The sequence below is a fragment of the Talpa occidentalis genome, unplaced genomic scaffold (genome assembly GCF_014898055.3).
Source record: "Talpa occidentalis isolate TD23 unplaced genomic scaffold, MPIMG_talOcc4v2.1 talOcc4.9, whole genome shotgun sequence".
Taxonomy (NCBI): domain Eukaryota; kingdom Metazoa; phylum Chordata; class Mammalia; order Eulipotyphla; family Talpidae; genus Talpa; species Talpa occidentalis.
Window position 1 is genome coordinate 1,033,789 of NW_023605305.1, and position 21,454 is coordinate 1,055,242.

The window sequence follows — 21,454 nt, forward strand, 5'->3', positions numbered from 1 at the left end:
GGGGGAGGGGCTATGGGGAGCCTGCAGGGGGAGGCCACTGGGCTCTGCAGGCCAGGGCTGGCCAGGGCTGCTGCTCCCGCCGGGGCCGGCATCTGACATGCTCTCTGTGTGCTCACTTCCAAGGTTAGAGACGCGCTAAAGCTTTTTTTTTTCTTTTGAGCATAGAGCTTTTTAATGATGCTGGCTCAGAGATGCTTGAATAACAGACAGGACAACTCAGAACGTACCCCGCTTTCCGTGAAGACTCCATCGGCGCTCGGTGCCTTCCCAGGCAGGCAGCCACCACCTCTGCCTGGACCCCGAACACTGTCTTCCCAAAAGGAGACCACGCCTGCCCACCCTCCCACCCTGCCCTGCCCACGGGTCTAGTTTGTCTCCCTGGATTTGCCCATCGAGGCATAAAGCCAGCCAAGGCGAAAGCCTTACGACGGGCGCTGTGACCCAGATGTCGCGGGGCGCGGGCTTGACTGGGAGGCAGCCCCCCGACATCACTCAGAGAGCATGCGCTTGGGCTTGCAGGGTTTAGTTATGTCCAACATGACGCCGAGTCCTCAGTGGCTTTATTTAAGTGATAGTTTTTCCTCTTTGGTGAAGTTGGAGCAGCTGTAATGGCCCCAGGCCAAGGCGAAGCCGAGGTGGTCGTTACAGAGAGGTGCTGAGTGCCGGGGAGGCGCCCTTCCCTCAGCTCAGGGAAACCCCGTCTGCGGCCCGGCCGTGGACTTACCTGCTGCTTATTAAGAAACCTCTTTAAGGGCCTCCCCGGTGGCGCAGCGGTTGAGCGCTGGGTTGCGAAGCTGCCCGCAGCCTCTGCAGCGCCGGTTCGATCCCCGGCTGCTCCCCGGCCACCGGAGGAGGGTCCCACATGGCGCGCAGACCTCTCCTGCCGCCCGCCGCTCCCCTCAGCAGTGTCTTCGGTCCTTCTGCCTGCTCTGCTCCCCGCTCTGGCTCTGGTGAATCCTCTCACCCTCCCGCGCTTCTGACTGTACCCAGTGCATGTATAAACAGACAAGCAAACAAACAAATAAATAAATAAATAAAACATGCCTCTATTAAAAAAAAATAAATAAAAAAAAATAAAAAAATAAAATAAAAAAAAAAAAAAGAAACCTCTTTAAAAAGCACCGTCCGTCCTACCAGAGCCTGGTCTCCGACGTGACTGGCTTGTTCGTGTTATGAGACGGCGCTGGCCCGTGTGATCCACATGACCCACGGGGCACGTTTGCGAGGACAAACACCTGCTGGGAGCCCAGGGGTTACCAAAGCTGCAGAAGTCCTGGGGGTGTCAGGTGGGAGGGGCCCAGACTGCCCACGGAGAGCTGGGCTCACGCCTGCCCATGGAGACCGGGGCAGGGCCGCGGCAGGCACCCCACGGCGGTCCTGGAGAGGCGGCGCGCCCGCACTGCCTGGACAGGGCCCGGCGCCCGCCGAAGCCCTCTGCCTGTGAGCACCAGTTCCCTGCCCGCAGTACCCACGCTAGGGGGCCGCAGCCAGGGCCAGCTACCCTGATGCCACTGGGGGACCGCCCCGCAGAGCCCAGGAACCCTGGCATCGCCCGGGCAGCCTTGGACACCCCAGGCAGGGAGCTCTGCCAGCGCTAGGCGTGGCCCGGATGCCCGCCCGCAGCCCGCGGGAGCGCTCAGCTCTCCCACACGGGCACCCGCTCCCGCAGCGTCTGTTGCAGGCCCGCGTCGGCCCTTGGGAGCAGGAGTGGGGAGGCGTGCGGGCAGCAGGGGCCTCCTGACCCCCATCTCCTCTGGGGCTGGAATCCACCTGCATAGACCCAAGATCACTGCACACCCGGACGCGCTGTCCACTCCCAGCACCAGCACCCTCGCAAGTGCAGGTCGGTCCTGGGGCTTTGGGGGAAGTCAGAGGCCTGGAAGCCGGGCCCACACCCAGGGCACCCACCTCACGGCGCTTCTGGCCACGAGGGCGACGCCCTCGGCCTCCCAGAGGGCAGGCAGCAGACCCCGGGACGCCCGATGACCCCCAGACAGCCTCCATCCGCTCAGCAAGACCAGCACGGCCACGGCGAGGGGTTAGACCTGCATGGCCCGGGGCTCCCGCCTCTCCCTCTCCGGAGCCCGGTCCTCAGCCCAGCCAGGGGTGCCTCTCTGCGTCCAGCCGGGAGGGGGATCCAGCTCCTGGCCCGGCGGAACAGACTTGGCTCTGGGAGAGACGGGACTGGAGCACGCAGGCCCTACTCCACAGAGCCCCAGCCAGCGGCAGGCCCCTCGCCACCCCTCTCCCTGGCCCGGCCGCCCCTTTGTGGACACTAGGGACTTGGCAGCCCACGCGCTGACCCAGAGCCCAGAGCGCGCAGCTGGGTCTCCCTGAGCCGGGGCTGCTGCGGCCTCACAGCCTTGCCTGGGGCTGACCTTGGGGGGGTCACGGGACAGAGAGGGGAGCAGGGAACAGCGTCCTGTGTGCAGGGGGCAGCCCCGGGCACTCCCTCTGCTGCCCCCACGGCCACGCCCACTGCTGCGGGAGCGGGGGCTGCCCAGGCCAGCCTGCCCTCTCCCCCTCACAGCCTCAGGGGTCCTGCAGTCTGCCTGGGGCTGGGAGGTGCCGCCCCCCAGAGGAAGGGGCGCAGCCGGTGCTCACCCAGCTCCCCAGGCCCGCGGGAACCGGTCCCGGAGGGCACCAGGGGTCTCAGCAGAAGAGGTGACCGGCTCTACCGGGGCGCCCTGGGGTCTCCCTGGCTCAGCTAGACACTGACCTGGCGCCAGGTCAGGGAGAGCGCGCAGGGGGGCTGGTTTGTCCTGGGGGTCCTACCCCAAGCCCATTCCCCTCCTGCGGGGAAGCAGGGAATGACCTGGAAGTTTCCCTCAGCGGGGCCGCCCCTGCCCCCCCTTGGCCACCCCGGGGTGGGTGGGGTGACTTCGTGGACCTCGGAGCTGGGCTCCCAGTCAGGCCCGAGGCCGCCCCAGCCCGTCCCGCCCGCCCGCCGGCGGCCACACCCGCGCCCCCACCTCCTGCGCCGGAGGAGGGAGAGTCAGGGGCGCTCCCGGGGCTGGGGGCGGCTCCCCTCCCGCCCGGCCCGCCGCATGTGTCAGACCCCAGCCGCCCCAGGCCCGGCACGCGCGGAGGGGCGCAGGCCGGAGAGCAGAGAGCACCCCTGAGCAGAGAGCACCCCTGGGCCCAGCGCCCGAGCGCCCCGCCCGGCCCCTCGCGGCCCCGACGACGCGGCGGGGCGAGGCGGCCTCTCCTCGGTCCCTAGGTCACTCGGTCACGCCCGCGGGCTGGGCAGCCCCGCCCGCGGGGGGCGCGGGGCACGGGCGGGGCGGGACGAGGGGCCTGGCGGACACGCGCGGCCTGGGCGCAGGCCGGGTGGGGCGCGGGTCCCGCGTGCCGGCGGCGGGCTGGACGCGGGCGGCTGGGCGCAGAGGGAGGGCCGGCTGGCTCCTGCCCCGCGGGTCCCGGCCTCCGCCGCCCGGGGAGCGGCCCGGCGCCCCGTTTTCGTTGTGGCCGGAGCCCCGGGGGCCGGGCCGCGTCCTCGCGCGTGGGCAGCCCCGGGGGTCCAGGCCGCAGGAGCCCGGCGGGTGGGCGTGGGGGGCCGCGGCCCCGGAGCCGCCGCGCGAGGGCCCGCCGGGCAGTGGCCGAGGGCGAGGGCGAGGGCGCGCCCGGGACCAGGGGGCCGCGGTGTTAGCTGGCGGCGCGAGGGCCCGCGGGCTGGAGCGGGGCGCAGGGGGAGAGCGAATCCGCCCGCTCCCCGGCGGGCCCTGGGTCGGGAGCCCCGTGGTCGGAGCCCCGCGCGTCGGCGGCGGGAGGGCGGCGGGTCCTGCGCTCTGGGAGGGCCGGGTGGGGTGGGGGTGCCGGAGCCGACTCCCCTCCAGCCTCCAGCAGTGCGCTCGGCCCTGGGCTTCCGTCGCTTAAATTAAACAGACAAACCAGCATCTCCGGATCCGCCCGCAACCCGCCGCAGCGCCCAGGGGCCGGGCAGGCACAGGCAGCGCGTCACTCCCAGGCCAGTCCCCTGCCAGGACTCCAGGACGCCCGCCGGCCACAAAGCCCGCACAGAGGCGGGCAGCGTGCCCCACACCTGAGGCAGCGGGTCTCCAAACCTCTGGGGTTGCTGGAAACCAAACATGGCTCCCGTCCTGGGGAGTCTGGGCGGGGAGAGTCCCGACCCTCCAGAAGGCCGCGGCCGGGAGCCCGGGCACGTGTGTGCTGGGAGGCCACAGCTCCGGCCCCAGGACTTGCTGCCCCAAATTGGGAGCCCTGTCCTTCTGTCACCTGGGCCTCGGGTAGGAGAGGGGTGCAGGGGGTCCAAGGGGGGCCTGAAACTTAATCCCAAAGTCCAGGGAGGCTCAGGCGGCCCCGTTCTGGAGCTGAGGTTCCACTCCAGGGAGCCGCCCCTGCGGGCCACGGAGGGGGCCTCCCAGAGCAGGCCCTGGGTTTTCTGTCCCCCCCCCCCCTTTCCAGCTAGCTCTACCTCCAGGAATTCTCCGGACTAGTCCCCGCGTCCCCTGCTGGGCGCCGAGACCACCTCTGCTTCCCCCTCCATAGCAAGAACCGAAAGGCCAAGCGGCCAGCACCCTCCGGGTGGGTGCCCAGCCTTCCGCTGGCCAAGTCGGGGGAGCCTCCCCACAGGGGTGAGAGGAGAGTGCACCCGGGAGCAAGGGCCCCTCCCAGCTCCGGCCTCCCGCTGGGGACCGGCGCAGACCGGTGGTCCGGGCCCGGGGCAGTTCCGGATCGGGGAGGCGGGGGCCTCCATGTAAATGAAGGGAGGGAGCCTTTACGCTCAGCTACCCCGCTTTTTCTCAGAGCAGAAACCCCGGAGGGCGAGCAAAACTTAATTGGAATCCATAGAGCGCCGAGCCCCGCGCCCGAACCCCTGCGGGCAGTTTTGGGAGGACGTGAGGAGCTGGGAGGGAAGCGGCCGGAGCCAGGTCCTGCGGGCGCTCCCGGGCTCGCGGCTCCCAGCCGCGCGAGGCTCCCCGGCCGGAGGCGGGGCGCGGCAGGGCCAGCTCCGACCCCGACTCCGCGGGCCCCAGACTCTGCCCCAGCGCTGCCCCGCGTGTCCCTTCAGCGCAGAGCTGCGGGCTCTGGGGGCTGCGGGGCGGGACCCGTGCAGTCTCACTGCCCGCGCTGCTCTGGGCACCCCAGAGGTGGGGACCCCCTTACACATCGCCCGCAGCCTGCATGCAGCCACGCCGCAGGCCGGCCTCGCTCATGGCACCAGGGCGCGTCCCCAGAGGGGTCCACGAGGCCGGCGTCAGCTCCCCTCCCCGGGAAAGGCTGGGCGTGGCCGGCTGAAGAGATGCCAGCATGGGCGCGAGTTGCTGGCAAATGTCCCCGCTGCGGGCCCCGGGACCCCATCAACCAAGTCCTTCCAAAACTCGAGAGCCGCTGGAGCACCGCTGGGCAGGCCAGCCACAGCCGCAGGTCTGGGCCACGCCACGGAGGTCACGGGCAGGTAGTGGGCGGTGGGCACCAGCTCAGACTGCCTGGAGCTGGGCTCCATTTGAAAACTGCCCCGGAACCACTTAGTATCAAGGAAATAAAGGGCCCCTTTCCTGCTGGGCCCCCGCCTGCCCGTCCCTGTCCCCCAGGTCCCCGCTGTTGGGGGGCAGGATGCACACAGCCGGGCCAGGAGACCTGCCTCCCTCTTCCCAGGACCAGAAGCCTGGCGGCTCTCGCTTCTAAGTCTGGCCACGCGGGGGCAGGGCCTGGCCAGGCCAGGACCCAACTTCGGCCAGGGCCATGGCCTTGGGGACAGCCTGCCAGGACTCCTCCGGCCAGGCCGGTCAGTGAGAGAGCGTGCCCTTGCCAGAGCTGCTGCTGCTGCACCTGGGGCCGGTGGGGGCAGAGGGGACACCCCCTAGCAAGTCCCAGGTCCCTCCCCATGGAGGCCCCAGCACTCCCCACCCCCTCGGCAGCCCCACCGTGGGGGAAAGATCCGTGACTGCTCCCCCAACCTCCAGCCCCCTTCCCAGGCCCCACAGGGCATAGTCCAGACCGGAGGGTGCACCAGGGATTTAGTGGGGGCAGGAACTGAGGGAAGGAGCAGGAAAAGGCCTACTAAGGGGGCCTGCAGAGGATGGCCTGCCTAGCCCGGGCCTGCTGGAGGCCTCAGGGTGGGGGGCAGGGCCAGGCTGAGGGTCAGGGGAAGGGGTGGCTTTGCAGGCAGGAGGTTTCGCAGGGGCCACTGTGTCCTCCCCAGGCCTCACGCCTCACCTTACTGGGAGACGCCAGGGGTCCGGGGTGCGGGGCATGAGGGTGACCTTGTGTTGTCTCTGGCCAGAGCTCCAGTCGCCCTGGGCCAGAATAGGCCGGTGAGCTCCCTCTCCTCCCAGCGACACCCTGGGGCCCTGAGCCCCCACGAGGCAGCAATGCCCTGGCCCCCAGTGGGGCTCCCCACCGAGCCGCGCAGCCGGGCAGCACCGCCCAGGCCCGGCTGAGCCCCGAGTTTCCTGCACCGAGCTGGGGCGGCCGCCAGCCGGCAGGAGGGCAGTGGGGCTGGGCGGCGGGCACTGGGCTCGAGGGGCAACACTCACCTGAGCCGGAAACAGCCGAGGTGCCGCCTCGGGCGCGCGGCGCGGCAGGACGTCCTCCGCCAGCGCCTGGTTAGGGGCGCAGGGCGGTGCGCGGTGGGAGCGCGCGGGGCTCCGTCCGCCGGGAGGTGGCCCGGCCCCGGCTCAGGGCCAGCAGCCCAAGGCCCAGGCCCACGCGGGCTCCTCCCGCCGGCCCGCGCCGCCCCGCGTTGGTGGCTCTGGGGTGGCGCGGGCCGTGTGCCTCCCGCAGGGCGCCTCCGCCGACCCCAGGGCTGGGCTGGGCTCCGAAGCTGGTGCCGCGTCACCTCCTTCACCTAAGGCAACGTGGGTCCTTCCGAAGGGAGCCCCGGAGGGGGCTCCGCTCCCGCCGCACAGCAGAGGGGGGGCCGCCCGGGCGCCCCGCGCGAGGGGCCGGCGCCCGCCGGGGCCGGGGTTCTCGCGGCCCGAGCGGCGGGCGGCAGCCGCGCGCTCCGAAGGGCGCGGGGTCAGCGCCTCCCTCGGCGTCCAAGCGCTGTCAGGGTCCGAGCGCAGCGGGCGCGGGGTCCCCGCCACCCGCCGCCGCGAGAGCCCCGCGCGCGCCGGCCCGGACCCTCGGCGGGCGACGGGCGTGCGGGCCGGGCCGGCGGCCGCAGACCCTCCGGCCCGCGCCTCCACCTGCGCGCTGGCCGGCGGGCGCCGGGGCGGGGCCGCGCGGGGTACTCACCTGGGGCCGCGGCGGGCGCCGGGGCTCGGGCTGGTGTGGGGCGCTGCTCTGCGCCGCCGCCGCCCGCCCGCCGCCGCCCGGCCCCGCGCCCCGCGCCGCGCCCCGCGCCCCGCGCCCCGCGGCTCCTCTCGGCGCGCTCGGGCTGCGGGCGGCGGCGCGGGCGGGGCCGGGGCGCCCGCGCCGTTGTCTGGGGCCGCGAGCCCGGGCGCGGGCGCGGGCGGGGCCGGGGCCGCGGGGCGCGGGGCGGCGGGGGCTTCGGAGGAGCGGGGTTCGCGGGCGGCGGCGGGGCGCTCCGGCGACGGCGCGCGCGGGCCGGGGCGCGCGGGCGGGCGGGCGGGCGGGGCGCCTTCCCGGGCCGGCGCCCTCGGGCCGCGGGGACCCTCCGGCCCGCGTGGAGCGGGGGGCGCGGCCGGCCGGGGAGGCGCGCGGGGACGCGGCGGCGCGCGGCCCCGGCGCGGGGGCGGGCTGGGGGGCCGGCGCCTCGCCTCCGGGGCCACCTGGGTCCTTTTAAAGTGTCGGGGTGCGGGCCCCGGCGGGCGCGCCGCGCGCGAGTCTCTTAAAGGGCCAGGGCCGCGCCGCGCCGCGAGGGGGGCGGAGGGCGGGGCGGGGGGGGACGGGCGCGGGGAAGCCCGGGCCGGCCGCGGAGGGCCCCCCAATCCCGCGCCGAGGCGGCGCGGCGCGACGATGAGGATGATGAATACATTGCAAAGTTTTTTTGGCCCCGGCGAGGGGTGTCAGATTGAGCGCTCTGTGCGCATGTGCGAAGGTGTCCAAACTGACAATGCTGGGGAGATGAAGATAGTGTGCGGCTGCTTCTGGACTCGGGGAGGCGGAGAGAGATTCCGCGCGCCGGCACCATGCGATCCAAGGCGAGGGCGCGGAAGCTAGCCAAAAGTGAGTCTCCCGCGCTCGGCCGCGCCGCGCCGCCGGGCCGGGGCCGCGGGCCGGGGCGCCCGGGCCAGGGGTGCGCGTCGGGGCGCGGCGGGCGCGCCCCGGCGCCCGGCCCCCGGCGCGGCCGCGTGGCCCGGGGGCCGCTCCGCCTCCCGCGCCCCGGGGCGGCCGGGCTCGGCGCGGAGGCTCGGGGCGCCGGGCCGCGCGCTCCCCGAAGGCGCCGGCCCCCTCCTCGCCGAACCCCTCCCCGCGCCGGCGCTCGGGCCCGGGAACCCGAGGCGCGCGGTGGGGGCCGGGGGGGGGGCCGAGGGGGAGGGCCGGGGGTGGAGGGGAGCGAAAAGCGAAAGTTAGCGAAAAGTTGGCGAGAGGGAGAGCAACTTTTCCGCCTCGCTCGCGCGCTCCCTCTGTCTCCGCGCCGGGGCCCGTCATGCTCCGGCGCCTGGAGTAGTGGGCGCTAGAGCTCCGCGCGGCCGCGCCCGGCCGCGCGGGCAGGGGACCCCGGCCGGGCGGGGCGCGGCGGGGGCGCGGGCCGGCGCCCCCGGGCCCGCGGCGCAGGCGGGGCGCGGCCGTGGCGGGACGGCGCCGCCGCGGGGGCGACGTGAGCCGCTTTCCCGAGCCCCGCGCGCGGCCGCCAAGTTCGGGGCCGGCGGGGGGCCCGGCGCGGCGGCGCCCCGGCCCCGCGGCCCGCCGGCCGCCCCGGCCCCGCCGCCGCGGCGCCCGCGCCCCGCCGCCCGGCCCGCGCGCGCCCCGGCCCGGCCCGGCCGCGAGGCCCGGGAACGCGGCGGCCCCGGGACGGCGCCCGGTCCCGGCCTTACTTTCTCTTTCGCTCCGCGCCGGCCGAGCCCCGGGCTCCCGGGCGCGCCGCCCGCCGCCGGCCGGGTCCTCGCCGCGGGCCCCGCGCGCCCGCCGCCCCGCGCCCGCGCGCGCGCCGCCCGCGCCGGCCCCGGCCGCGAGGCCCGCGGGCCCCGGCGCCGCCCCGGGCGGGCAGGTGGGGGCGGCGCGCGAGGCGCTCCCGGCCCGCCCGGCCCGGCTGCAGCGAAGCGGCGAGCGCCGCGCCGAGCGGGACCGCGCCCCGGCCCGGCCCGGCCCGGCCCGGCCCGGCCGCCCCGCGTCCCGCGCCGCCCGCCGGGGCCGCCGGGCTCGGGCCTCGCGCTGCCCGCGGGTCCCGCCCGCGCCGGCCTCCCGCGCCCCCGGCCCCGCCCGCCGGCCTCGAAGCGCCGCCGCGGCCGAGAGGAACCGGCACCGGCGCGGACCGCGCGGGGCCGGAGGGCGGCTCCCCGCGGGGCTCGCCGGCCCCGCCCGACTGCGCCCGGCCCCGGCGGGTCGTCGGCCGCGGGGAAAAGCAGCTCCGGCTCCCGCGGGGCGCCCCGGACTCCGCCGTGGCCGCGGGGCCCCTCGGCGAGGCGCCCTTCCCGGCCCCCCGGCGCGGAGCCCCGCCGGCCTCTGCGCCTCCCCGACCTCTGGTCCCTCTTGGTGCGAACGAGGCCGGCGCGTTGCGGCGCGGGGGCCGCGCTCGGTGGGTGCCCGCGGGGTTCGCGGGGAGCCTGCGGGGCGCGCCGGCCCGCGTCCTTCTCGGAGGCTCGGCCGGCCGCAGGCTCGCGCCTGGGACGGGCCGGGGCGCGCGGGAGCGGCCGGGGGCTGCTGGGCCTTCGCTGCAGCGGGACTGCTCGGAGCGCCGGCGCCGGGAGTGCCGGGGTCCGCCGGGGAGCGCCGGGGTCCGCCGGGGAGCACAGGCGCTGGGCGCCCGCCCGCTGCACCCGCTGCACGCCAGGTGGGTCTGGCCTGGACCCGGCTCCGCTCTGGACCTAGGACCGGGGCTGGCGGCGCCCTGCAGCTCAGGCCGAGGCCAGGCAACCAGGCCCAGAGGCAGGGGAGCCGTGCACCCCCTTCCTGGGTGCTGGTGAGAAAGGGCCTGGGGCGATCTGTGGCTCAGACCCAGCTGGGGCCTCTGGAGAAAGCCCTGGGGCTCCTGGCCCCTCCGGGCCGGCCTCCCCAGATCCGGCCTCCCCAGGAGGTGCCGGGCGGCCGCAGGGGCATGGCCGGCAGGGATTTCGTGTCCAGGACTGTATTTCAGGCAGGTGTGGCCGTCCCTGGGGACCTGACTCCACTCCCCGAGGGAGCAGGCGAGTGCCCAGGCCAGCGGGCAGGCGGGAGGGAGCAGGTCACCCACCGGCCGCTCAGCACTGCCCTTTTGTTGGGCCCCGGCGCCTACGCAGCTTGTGCTGGCCCTGGAAGGACGACCTGCCTGGCCAGTGTGACCCCTGGACTCAGCAGTTGGGGGGCTGCCCCAGAGGGCACACCTGGGGCTGTGATTTCGTTTGTGTTTGCCCAGGATCCCATTCCAGGGGACCCATCTGCCGGGCCTACATGCTGGCTGAGATAGCTGCACTTCGGGGTGCGCACCTGGGGCTCTGGGGCAGGCTCCTCCAGGACAGAGGCCACGGGGCACGCAGGCCTGGGCTGCAGGGCACCCCAGCACCCCTCAACCTGCGCCTGGAACCCAGGGCAGCGTGAGCGCGGGCCGGGCCCAGGCCTCCCTCATGCCGGCTGGGCAGAGCTGACCTGGGGAGTGGCTGTGCGCACCCCGTGTTTCAGAAGAACACATCCGGCAAAGCTCCGTGTTTCTCCTCTGTTGTGACCCGGGGGCAGGTGGGGGGCAGCACAGCTGGGGGGAAGCACAACCAGAGTTCCTCTGGGGGCAGGTGTTTCCCAGAACCTGTCTTCAGCCAGGGTCCTGCCAGAGCCACCCCTGAGGCTCGAGCCCCGTGGGTGACAGCCCCCTCGTCCCCAGGCCTCTTGACAACTGCGGCCCAGCCCTGGGCCCGGGGCAGGGCGAGGGCGTCCCCCTGCCGCCCGGGCACTGGGCCGTCTGGTGCGTGTGTGCTGGTGGCGATGTGCGTGGCGAGGCAGGGTGGGGAGCCGCCAGCTTGTCCCTTCTCTCCGCCGGCCTGCCCCGCAGAGTGGTCTGTCACTTCCGCCTCTCGGTGCCCCTCCTGGGAGCTGGGATGCCAGCGTCTCGCCCCGCGCCCGGGAGGGCTGCGGAGCCCAGGGAAGCCCTGCTGGAGTTGAGCGTCTTGCCCGCTTCGGGCGAAAACTGGAGGCTGAGGTGGAGGGCGGGGTGCAGGGCTGGCCGCCAGGGCCAGGTGCTGGGGCAGCACGCGGCTGTCTGCAGGCTCTGCCTCCCCAAAGACCTGCCCGCCAGGGAGCCAGGCCCCGGGGGAGGGGTGCAGGTGTGCTCTGGGGGTGACCTCTGGCAGCCTCCCTGGGGATGGACGCTGGCGGCCCCAGGGCCCCCAAACGCTGGCCCCCAACACACCGCCCTGCTTCCCTGTGGGTGGCAGATACGGGCTGGGCTGACCCTCCTGTCCCCCCAGGCGTCCTCCTGGCTCCTTGCCCCCCTTCTGGGCAGAGCTCAGGGCAAGGCAGGGGCCGTTTCTGTTGAGAGGTCAGGTGCCACCGGTGGGGCTGCCGGGGCCTCCCCCAGGCCCCCGGGGAGGGCGCCAGCTCCCCGGCCGAGGTAGGCGATTAGCCCCCTGTTACATTCAATTAGGAGGCAATTAGGGATCCTTGGAGGGGCTGGGGCTGGTAATTAAGGTGACGCATAATTAGTTTCAACAAAAATTATCCAGGATTAAAAATCTTTTGAATAATTTCGTTTTAAAATTTCAAATAGCATCAAATAGCATTAAATACAATCGATCGGGTTTTGAATCAAACCGAGTAACAAGTCTTGGGAGCCGCAGCTGCCGCGGGCGCGGGGCCTGGAAGCGCCTGGAAGCGCTGGCGGGAAGGGGCTTCGGAGGGAGCAGGGGCGGCCCTCGGGGCTGGCGGTGGGGGAGCGGCCCCAGCAGGGCGGTCAGGCCCCTGGCGCCCCAGTCCAGCCGCTCCCTGTTCTCAGCGCAGAGTCGCACCGGCTACTGCTCCAGCAGCCCCAGCCCGCGGCGTCTGTGCTGCCTCCGATTCTGGCGGCTGCCGCCTGCGCCCTTGACCCCAGCCAGGCGGGAGCAGCCGGTCCTGCCCCAGGGCCGCCGCCGTGGCCCCAGGAGTCCCGGCTCTCTGGACGGAGGAGGGCAGGCCCCCACCCGAGCCCAGTCCCTCAGGCTGCAGACCCCTGTCCCTCGGGGGCTCGGGCCGCTGCCCAGAAAGACGGAAGGACGCAGCGGAGCCTGGGTCTAAGTGGGGGTGGGTGGGGCCGCCAGGGAGGCCGCCCGGAGGGTGCGCCTGGCTCCCTGGGCCACAGCAGGGGTCCGGGTCCCGGGAGGCGGCTCCGGGGCCAGAGCGGCTCCTGCCGCGGGGAGGGAGGGTGCTAGAGGGGCTGCAGGGGCAGGCCTGGGAGAGGTTCCCTCAGAGGAGCCTCCCGCCCCTGCCCTGCGAGAGGGTGGGGTGTGCCCTGGCTGCCACTCTCAGGTGTAAGGAACCCCAGGCTCAGAGAGGCCTCCCAGGTCACGCGGGAGGGCGCGGGGCTTCTCGGGGGCTCCTCTCCGGGGGCTCGTCAGCCGGAGGCCTCCAAGGCTTCCCCTGGCGCCTCCCCCCAGAGCTCCGCAGGCCGCAGTTAATTCCGCGGGATTTCTTTTAACGTGTGGGGTTGAAGCGCTTTCTAAGGCCCGCGCCGGCGAGCAGGTCTGTGCCGGGCACAGGTGAGGGCGGCCCTCTGCCTGCGCGGGAGCCTGGCTGGCCGTGGTGCGCTGCTCCGCGCTGCCCGCCTGGCCCTGCCTGACTCCCCGGGCAGGTGAGGTGCGCACCAGGGACAGCCTGGGCTGCGCGCCCCCCACCCCCACCCCCGCGGCAAATGCAAATGCAGGGGGTGCCGGCTCCGAGGCTCGCCCTCCCACCCCACCCCACCCCACCCCGGAGGGGAGCGGCCCCTCCCCCAGGCAGCCTGAGGGAGGTGGAGCCCGCGGGGGACCTGAGCCTGGGGGGAGGAGCCAGCGCGCAGCCTGGGCACGGGCAGGAAGGCCAAGGCCAGGGTCACGGTGGCCGTTCTGGGCCTGCGGCGCGGCCGGCTGTCCTGAGCGCGGTGGGCCCCAGGGCGAGGGGGGCCTCTTCTGCTCTGGCCGCTGGCCTCTCGGGCGCAGACAAATCCTCTGCGGTCTGGAGGTGGCCGGGCTGGCCGGCGACGGCCTCGCGGGGCTCCCGGAACAATGCCCCGAGCTGGCAGCGAGGCCGCGGCGCCCAGATACATATTTGTTTAATAGTTAACATTCTGTGCAAAAAAGGAGGGAAGTCGGGTTCTGGTGGAGGCTTTGCTTATTTTATATCCACTATAACTATTTCTGTCCATGAAAATTGGCTTAATTATATCAATGGAATGTTTCTTTTTCAATTCTGTATGCAATTAGTCCATCTTGCCGGCTGCAATTTATTTTAATAAAAAAATAAACCAGTGGTGTGTTCAGTTCCTCATCCCCTGGGGACAAACGCGATTGGTGTGTTTAATTTCATTAAGTACAATGCGGCCTACTGGAAAAATGTATAAAATCAGCTTTATACAGCTTAAACACTGGCATTTGAAACAAATCATTATTGCATTAGCTGTCACACTGGTAATTCTAGAATCGAAGGAAAAAAATATATTATGGCTGTTTTTATAACCCTTTGCAAATACACTGTTAAAATAATTTATAATCATTTTAAAACATGGCTGGGTCCTGGTGAATATTTTATCTCCTCCAAACAAGGTCCCACAATATCCCGATCTCGGGAGCCACGTATCCACCACGGGCCATTTCCAACCCCGCACTGCAGCGTCCAGCGCCGGCCGGAGCCGCCCTTAACCCTCCGGGAGCAGAGGCTGCCCTCCCTGCCAGCCTGCCCTCGTGAGGTCGGGGGACCAGCCCAGCCGCTCCTCCCTCCACCCTGCCCAGCGTCCAGCGTCCAGCGGGAGGGAGTCCCTGCACCAGCCCTGCCCCACCCCCACCCCGGGCAGCAGGGCCCAGAGCCTCACAGTTCCCGAAGGACCCCAGGAGGCCGTGGGGGCTGGGGCAGCTCTCAAAGGTGCCCCCTTCCGCTTGGGCACCGGGCGGGTAGGGGAGTGTCTGAGTGTGCAGGGAGCGTGGCCTCAGGGAACTGGCTCGTGCCCTGGGTGCTGGCCGAGGACGCTGGCCGGCTCTGGGGGCCGGTGGGCAGGGGCGCGCGGGCTGTGCCTTGCAGAGCTCCCGCCTCGTGGTGGACAGGCAGGGCCACGTGGTCCCCCGTGCTGACACCATCCCTGGTGAGGCCTCAGCTGCTTCTGGGGATCTGTCTCTGCCCCCCCGCCCATGGACGCCGCCCAGAGACAAGGCAGTCAGGTGGAAGAGGGCCGGGGCAGCCACTGTCCTTGACCCTTCCCGGCTGCGTGCTGACGTCTCGCCACAGTGAGGACTCGGCCTCCTGGCCCGCCTGGGGGTGTCCAGGCCGGTGGCAGCAGCGCTCTGTGCCTGCTCACTGCCCTGGGGGCCGAGGGCGGTGTGTTGGTCTTAAGGTCCCCCCCTGCTCCCCATGGCTGCAGGCGGGTGTGGGGACCCATCTTCCAGAGGGGCTCCAGCCTGTCCCCCCCGAGTGCCCCCGTGCCGCTGTCCTCCGGCCGGCGGTCAGCTTTCCATTCGGAGAGCGGCCGCGTCGAGAAGGAGCGGCCTGTCCACGGCCCTGCTCAGGAGGACGGCGGCGCGGGGGGCCTGCGTCACTGCTCCCGAGGCCTCGCTGGGCCCAGGCTGACGCCCGGGGACGGAGCACGGGCTGGGCTTCCCGCCCGCCCTGGCCCTCGCCCTCCGCGCAGCGCTCGGACCCGCCAGGACCCGGCGTCCCTCCGGCTGGGCGCCTGGGGCAGGACCGCGGCCCCGCCACGCCTCTGGGAGGCCCGAGGAAGCGCAGGCGGCTCGGGAGACAGAATTGAGTTTCAACTTGGTGCGAGTGTGCGTGTGCGTGTGCGTGTGCGTGTGCGCCTCCACTTTCCACCCCACCTCGAGCAGGAAGGCTGCAGGCATGGAAGGTTCTGGAGGCCGGCATGGTGTTTGGGGGGGTCCCGGAGAGGGTGAGTCGGAACGGCGACAGGCGATCAGGCCCAGTCTGGGTTGTTGTTTGGTCTGTTTGGGAGGCTGTTTTGTGGGTGCTCAGCCTCCCAGCCTCTGTGGGGCCATTGGGGGCCCAGGGGGCTGCGGTCAGGCCGAGGGTGCTGCGCCGCAGGCTGGCCGTCCGTGCAGTGTGAGCTCGTCCCCCTCACCCAGCAGAAGCCCAGGTGCCCCTGCTTCCAGCCTCTGCGGGGCAGCCTTGGCCACGTGGGTCTACACTGCCCGGGCAGCTCCCTCCCTCCCTCCCTCCGCCCGGCTTGATGGAGGGCTGCCTGGCTACAGGCCCTCGCCCACCTGTGGGCGGGAGCTGCGGGGTGCTGGCCAGGCTGCCCCCCGGGAAGAGCAGGTGTGCCCACCAGACTCTGCGTTTTGGGGCCTGGACCTCCGTGGCCAAGCTGCTCAGATGAGGAGAAAGCCAGATGCAGGCTGCAGGCCTGGCACATCTGGGCACAGCCGGGCTTCCTGGCCTGGCCTCTGCTGGCCCAGGGGGCGGGTCCAGCCCACGCCCCGCCCGTGTGCAGAGGGAAAGGCCGAGGGGGGGATCGCGGAGGGGCCCGTGGAGGCCGGCGCAGCCTGGCCCTCGCGCGCTCAGCGTCCGCCAGGCCGCGGGCACCGTGCTCGGGTGGCGGCAGGCCGGGCCTCCGTGTCTCGGCGCAGGGCCGGCAGACACGTGACGGGAGCGGGCGCGGACGGCACGCTTTCCCGGGACACAGCTAATCCCGTATCCATATTCAGGAGCTGCGGTCTATACCACGCTGAAATATGGATTTACATAATAGGCTCCCATCGCTCCCGGGCTGCGCCTCCGAGGGAAGGGGCATGCATTTCCAAACACTCAGACATTTGTGTCTGCTCAATGGGCTGTGACGGCCCCTTCCTAGAGGCCCGGTCACGTCGGTCCATAAAACATTTAAACAAAGACCGAAAATTACGCTCACCAGAGGAGCCAAATGGCGACCCCGGGAGGGCCAGCGTGCTCGGGGCCGGCAGCCCGCGGAGGCCAGGCGCCGGCCATGCTCTCCCCCCGCCGCCCTGCACACGCGCCCCTGCCACCCTGCCCGCCGGCCGGACGCCGCCCAGTGCTGCCCGAAGGACGCCGGCCCCTGAGCTGAGCTTGCTCCCCGCTGCCCGTCTGGGCTCTGCCCCGGGGCTGCGTGGCTGGGCCGTTGCTCTGCTCGACAGCAGCGTCTCTGGCTTGTGCCAACCCCACGCCCAGCGCCAGCCCCCGCCCAGGAGGGCCACTGGCCACCACACCCCCCTCCCAGACGCCTGCCCCAGCCACGTCTTGGGGTGTCAGGGGAGGTGGGCGCCAGCTGGGGTCTGGGGGCCCTTTGGAAGGAGCAATGACCCAGAGAGTGTCTGGCTCCTGGGGGCGGGGCTCCCACCGGCTGTGCCACCTGACCCGCCACGGACGCCTGCCTCCGTGGGTCCCGGCAACCAGCCTTCCTTGCAGATCAGCCCAGGCCGACTCGGGAAAGCGGCGCCTTTGGGGCCACTTGAGAACTGGGGAGTGCGTCGGAGGCCAGGGCACCCCGGATGCGGGACGGCCCTGGGGTCCATGCGGGGCGCGGGGCCATGCCCGCAGGCCAGGCGAGCCCCCTGTCCGGCCCGGGCTTGGGCAGCGCTCGCCGTCCACGCACCCGTGTGTCTCCACCTGGGGCGGGGTGGCCGGCTGTCCTGGGAGAAGAGGGGAGAGCTGCAGGAGGGAGCGCCGAGCACCCCCGCATGTTGACACCCACTCCCCGAGAAACAAAGGGGAGAGGGGCTGTTTAGATAATCCTGGGCCCTCGTGCTCACATCTCGAAAAATTAGACCCTCTTGAAAAATCGCAGAGCCATGCTGCCAGTGTCAGGTTCCCAGATAATGATGTGTCTGTGTGTGAAAATATTAAATTGCAATCACACGCCCGGGAGTGCCTCTCTGAATAGGGGATTCAGTTCCCGGCCGGGCTGCGCCTACAGCCAGTGACTGACAGGACCCAAATGGTGCCGCGCGGCCCGGCGGGCGGGCAGGCGGCCGGCTGGTCCTCGGGCCCGCGTCCGTCTCGGCCTGTCTCTCCGGCCTTTTCTTTCGTGACATGGCCAACGAGGTGGCTAATTATTTATTTATCACGTTAGCAAGAGGAAAAATTTTTCCCCGGGAGTGATTTGACGTCACTTTAAAATAAGACCTACTAGACCTACTAAGACATCTGGGCACTGCCCCCTGCTCCTGGACAAAGCCAGGCGAGGCCTCGCTGGCCGCCCGTCGTCCAAAGCCATACACCCGCCGCCGCCAGGCTCTGCAGCCCAGACGAGGCCCCGGTGCCAGCCCTGCCCACCCGGCGGCCTCCCACGTGTCCTGTGCCCGGCCTCCCCGGCCCTCGGGCCAGGCTGCCCTCGCAGGACCACGTCCACCTGGGCTGGGAGCTCTGACTTTGCCACACACCCATGGGTTGGCGCCTCTGGGGGGGGCTGGGCCCTGCGGCCTGGAGCTCGGGGCCCTCCCGTGTCCAGGGAGCCCGTGCGTGGCATGCTGGGGTGCGGCGCGGGGGGGGGGGGGGGGGGGGGGGGGGCGGGGAGGGGCACGTGGGCCTCGTGTCCTCACAGACAAAAGGGCTTACAGAACCCCCGGAGAGTAAGGGAGCTCAGAAATCCTGGGGGCAGATAGCTGGCCCAAGGGGGGCTCTTGTTTCATGGCTGGGAACCAGAATTGCAAAGCGGAGGGGCCCTGAGTCTTAGCTTTCTCTCCACGGAAGGTGTTACCCTAACCTTCCAGGGCTGCCGGAGAAAGCCCTGAGCTGCTGTTTGCTATTGAATCTCGTCTGCTAATGACGGGGCCCGGGGTCCAGGCCCACCCGCCCGCGGCCAGTGCTGGCAGCCTCCCAGAGGACCCGTTCTTCGCCCCGGCCCAGGGTTTAGGTTCCTGCTTCTAAGGGGCAGGGCGGGGGCCCGGCGGGCGGAGGAGCCTTCCCCAGCAGGCCCCGGCCAGCCCCTGGGAGCCCGTGTGACCGCCGGCCGCTGTGAGGGCCAGGAGGGTCCCACAAAGCTCTCGCTCTTCACTCACAGACCCAGGGGACGCCCTGCCCTGCCCACAGCGCGGGGCCAGACGCACACGGAGCACTCGGTGGCTGCGCTGGGCCGAGGCACTGACCCCAGCCAGGTGCGGGCATCCAGGAGACGGTGACCACGTGCTGGCCCCGCTCGGGCCAGCGTCCCATCCACCTCCCTTCTCAGGCCTCAACGCTTGACTGAGTTGTCAATGCAAATCCAGGTGACCCCCTGGCAGGTATCTGAGGCCAGTGGCACCTCCCCCGCAGGCGTCCCCTGGTGCAGCCAGAGCCCTCGCGCCTGTCCCCAGCGCCTGCTCCGGGAGCCGAGTGCTGCACGTGCTGCCTCACCCCAGGCCCAGCGGGCTCTGCCCCCTCGGCCTCCGTGGGCCCGACTGCAGGAGTGAGCCCTGGGGGCTGCTCGTGGGCACCGGTGGTGTCCAGGTCCAGTGTCCAGTCCCCACGTCAGGGTGGTCTCCGGTGGTGGAGCCAATGAGGGAGACTTGCTGGCCCCCGTGGGCTCAGGGGCAGTCAGGCCCCAGGGGTTCGCGAGAGGCCACCAGGCAGCGGTGGCCCTTGGCCTTGTGCTGGACTCACTCTTGGCTGCGGTCAGATGGACAGGAGAGTTGCAGGTAGCCCAGGGGTCCCTGGACCCCAGCTTGCTCCAAGAGGCCCTGGGTCTGGAGAAGCAGAGAGGGGTGCTCCGGGGACCCCCTCCAGGCTGAGGCTGGGTGCAGGTGGCTCCTGGGCTCCCTGATGACCACCCCGCCCCGGGTCATGGCGAGCAGGCCCGAGGGCCAGCGCCAAGTGCCCTTCTATCCCTGAGACCTTCATCCTGGCCTCAGGGGTGGGTCATCCCCTGCCGGGGAGGCAGCGCCGGCCACCTGGGCCTTGGTGCCCTCCAAGCCCTGAGTAGTCCGGGGGCAGCTGGAGTGGTGTGGCCTGCAGGGTCTGCGAGTCAGGGCCCCCAGTGCACACATTCATCCTCACCCCCCCCACCCGCCCCGCTGCAGGGCAGCCCCTCTAGGACATTCCCGTCCAGCCCAGGGTGCCGGGAGGGGCGGGCCGGGGTGAGGGCTGATCCCGCGCAGCCACTGTCTGCGGGCCGGGCTGTCACCATCAGCAGCTGTTTCGGATTCTGGAGCTCCTTGCGCCCGGTGGGCAGGTGCTGTGAGCACGGAGCTGGCAGTCTCGGGCGGTGGAGGTGGCTACAGGCGAGCGGGCCCATCAGAAGCAGCATCTCAGGGGGTGGACAGTGAAGGAAACTGACTGGCCGGCACGCGATGGGGCATCGGGCCTGGGGAGCCCAGGTGGACAGTGGGGCGCAGGTGGCCGGCGACTCCCTCCAGCGGGCCTGGAGCCCCTGCCACATCCCTCGGGGAGTGGACCCTGCCCGGGCACCCTGCCCGCCACCCCGCAGCCCCGCAGGGGCCGGACCCCCGCCAGGGTTAGAGTGCCACCCTGGCTCCTGGGGTCTCTAGGGTTGTTCTGGGGTGTGCGGTGCAGAGTGGAAACCCCAAGGCCGGGAGGGGAGAGCTGTTTCTCCTGGCCCTGACGCTGGAACTGTCTTCGCTGTCATCAGGGGACGCTAGGGAGTCCCTTGGGGGACACGGGATGCGGGGTCACCCCACAGTAAGCCTGTACATGCGTGTCATGCACACACGCACACACACACCAGTGCAAGACGCACGGGCAGGCCCACAGTGCAGTGGACATGCAGCCTGCAGGCCTCTGCGTGTGCGCAGACCTGGCCACGTGCCGCGAACCAGCTTCCGGTTTTAGTCACCGACGGCTTAGGGGCTGATGGCAGACACCAGGCGTGCCCTGCTGCGGAGCAAGGGACCCTCAGCGGTGCCGTCGCCGGCCCCGGGCCCCACACGGTGGAAGGGGCTGGGAGTCCAGCACCGCCTGTGGCCCCGCGGGAGAAGGACCGGGCTCTGCCCTCCCCTCGGCGGGCACGGCGGTCCCCACAGACCGGGCGTGTGGCCCCCCCTCCCGCGTCGGGGCAGGACAGCTGGATCTGGTGTCATGCAGACCCAGGAGCGGGGCGTGGGGTCCCCCCTGGCCCTTTCAAAGGGACATTCGATCTGAACCCGGGGGCCCAGCTGGGAGGTTCCCGTGAAGCCGGGCTGCAGAGTCAAAGCCCCAGGGCCGGGGAGCCCTCTCCTGCCCAGCCTCTGGCAGGAGGCCCTTTGTGGGATTATCTGCCCCCCTGGGAGGCGCGGAATGCCGGGGTGAGGGGGCACAGCCAAGAGAGCTCCCCAGCCTCCGCAGAGCGGCTGCTCTCTGCGCCGTTTTGTCACCGAAATTTGAGGTGCAGTTGAGTGCAGGCCGCTGGCCCGGACACTGGAGCCAGGAGGCGCCGTCTTCTGCCCTCGCCCCGGCCACGTCTGCCGCGCTTGGGCCCTGGGCCGCTGCGCAGACTGGGGAGACGACGGAGCCGGCCCAGACGGCACGGCGCTTGGGGGTCCTTGTGAGTCACGTGCCGCCGGGCCCCCGGGCGGGTGCTCCCTGTGTGCCCAAATCACCCTGTTGGTGGGCGGCCCGAGGCCGTGGACCGGCGCCTGGCGGCCAACCTGCCAGAATGAAGCCCGGAACGCTGGACACGGCCTCGGCAGGGGGCCCCTCGTGTGGGTGTGGGGCCAGCGATGGGGCCTCTTCTCGAGGGTCAGGGCCACCCGGCCCTTGGACGAGGCTACCTGGCAGGTTAGCGTTCTGGGGCGACGGAGGGGCTGCGCGTGCCTCCTCCGGGGGGCGGGGTCTGGCCTGCCTGGAGCCCAGGGCAGTGCCCACTCTCCTCTGGCCTCTGGGAGCTGTTTCCAGGGTCACGGGGCACACGGGCAGCAGGAGCCCTCGGTCAGGACTCCCCCAAGGCATGTGGGAACCCGGGGGCAGAGCATGGCCAGCAGCCCCTCGGGCCCTGAGCGGCGCCCCCATGTGTGGACGTTACCCAGGTTGGGCTCAGCTGCCCGCGCCTGCCCCTTCCCCACTGCAGGGCCGGTCCTGGCCCTTCTACCTTGGTGTGTCCACAGGGGCTGGCCTCCAGGGCCCTCGTTGAAGGTCACGGTGGCCTTGGGGGCTGGGCCGTCGGATGGGCTGCTGGGCGGGCCCAGGTTCGCGGGGTCTTTATCAACTCCAAGTCGCCTGCCCAAGCAGCCCTGCAGTGGGGGGGTCGCAGGTCAGGGCGGCCTGTGCCGGCCCCATCAGCCCTTGGCTTCCAGCCTGGAGCCCTTGCTGCGGGCGATTCTCCCTGGCCCCTGGGGTGGGGGCGGGGGAGGGTGGGGGGCCT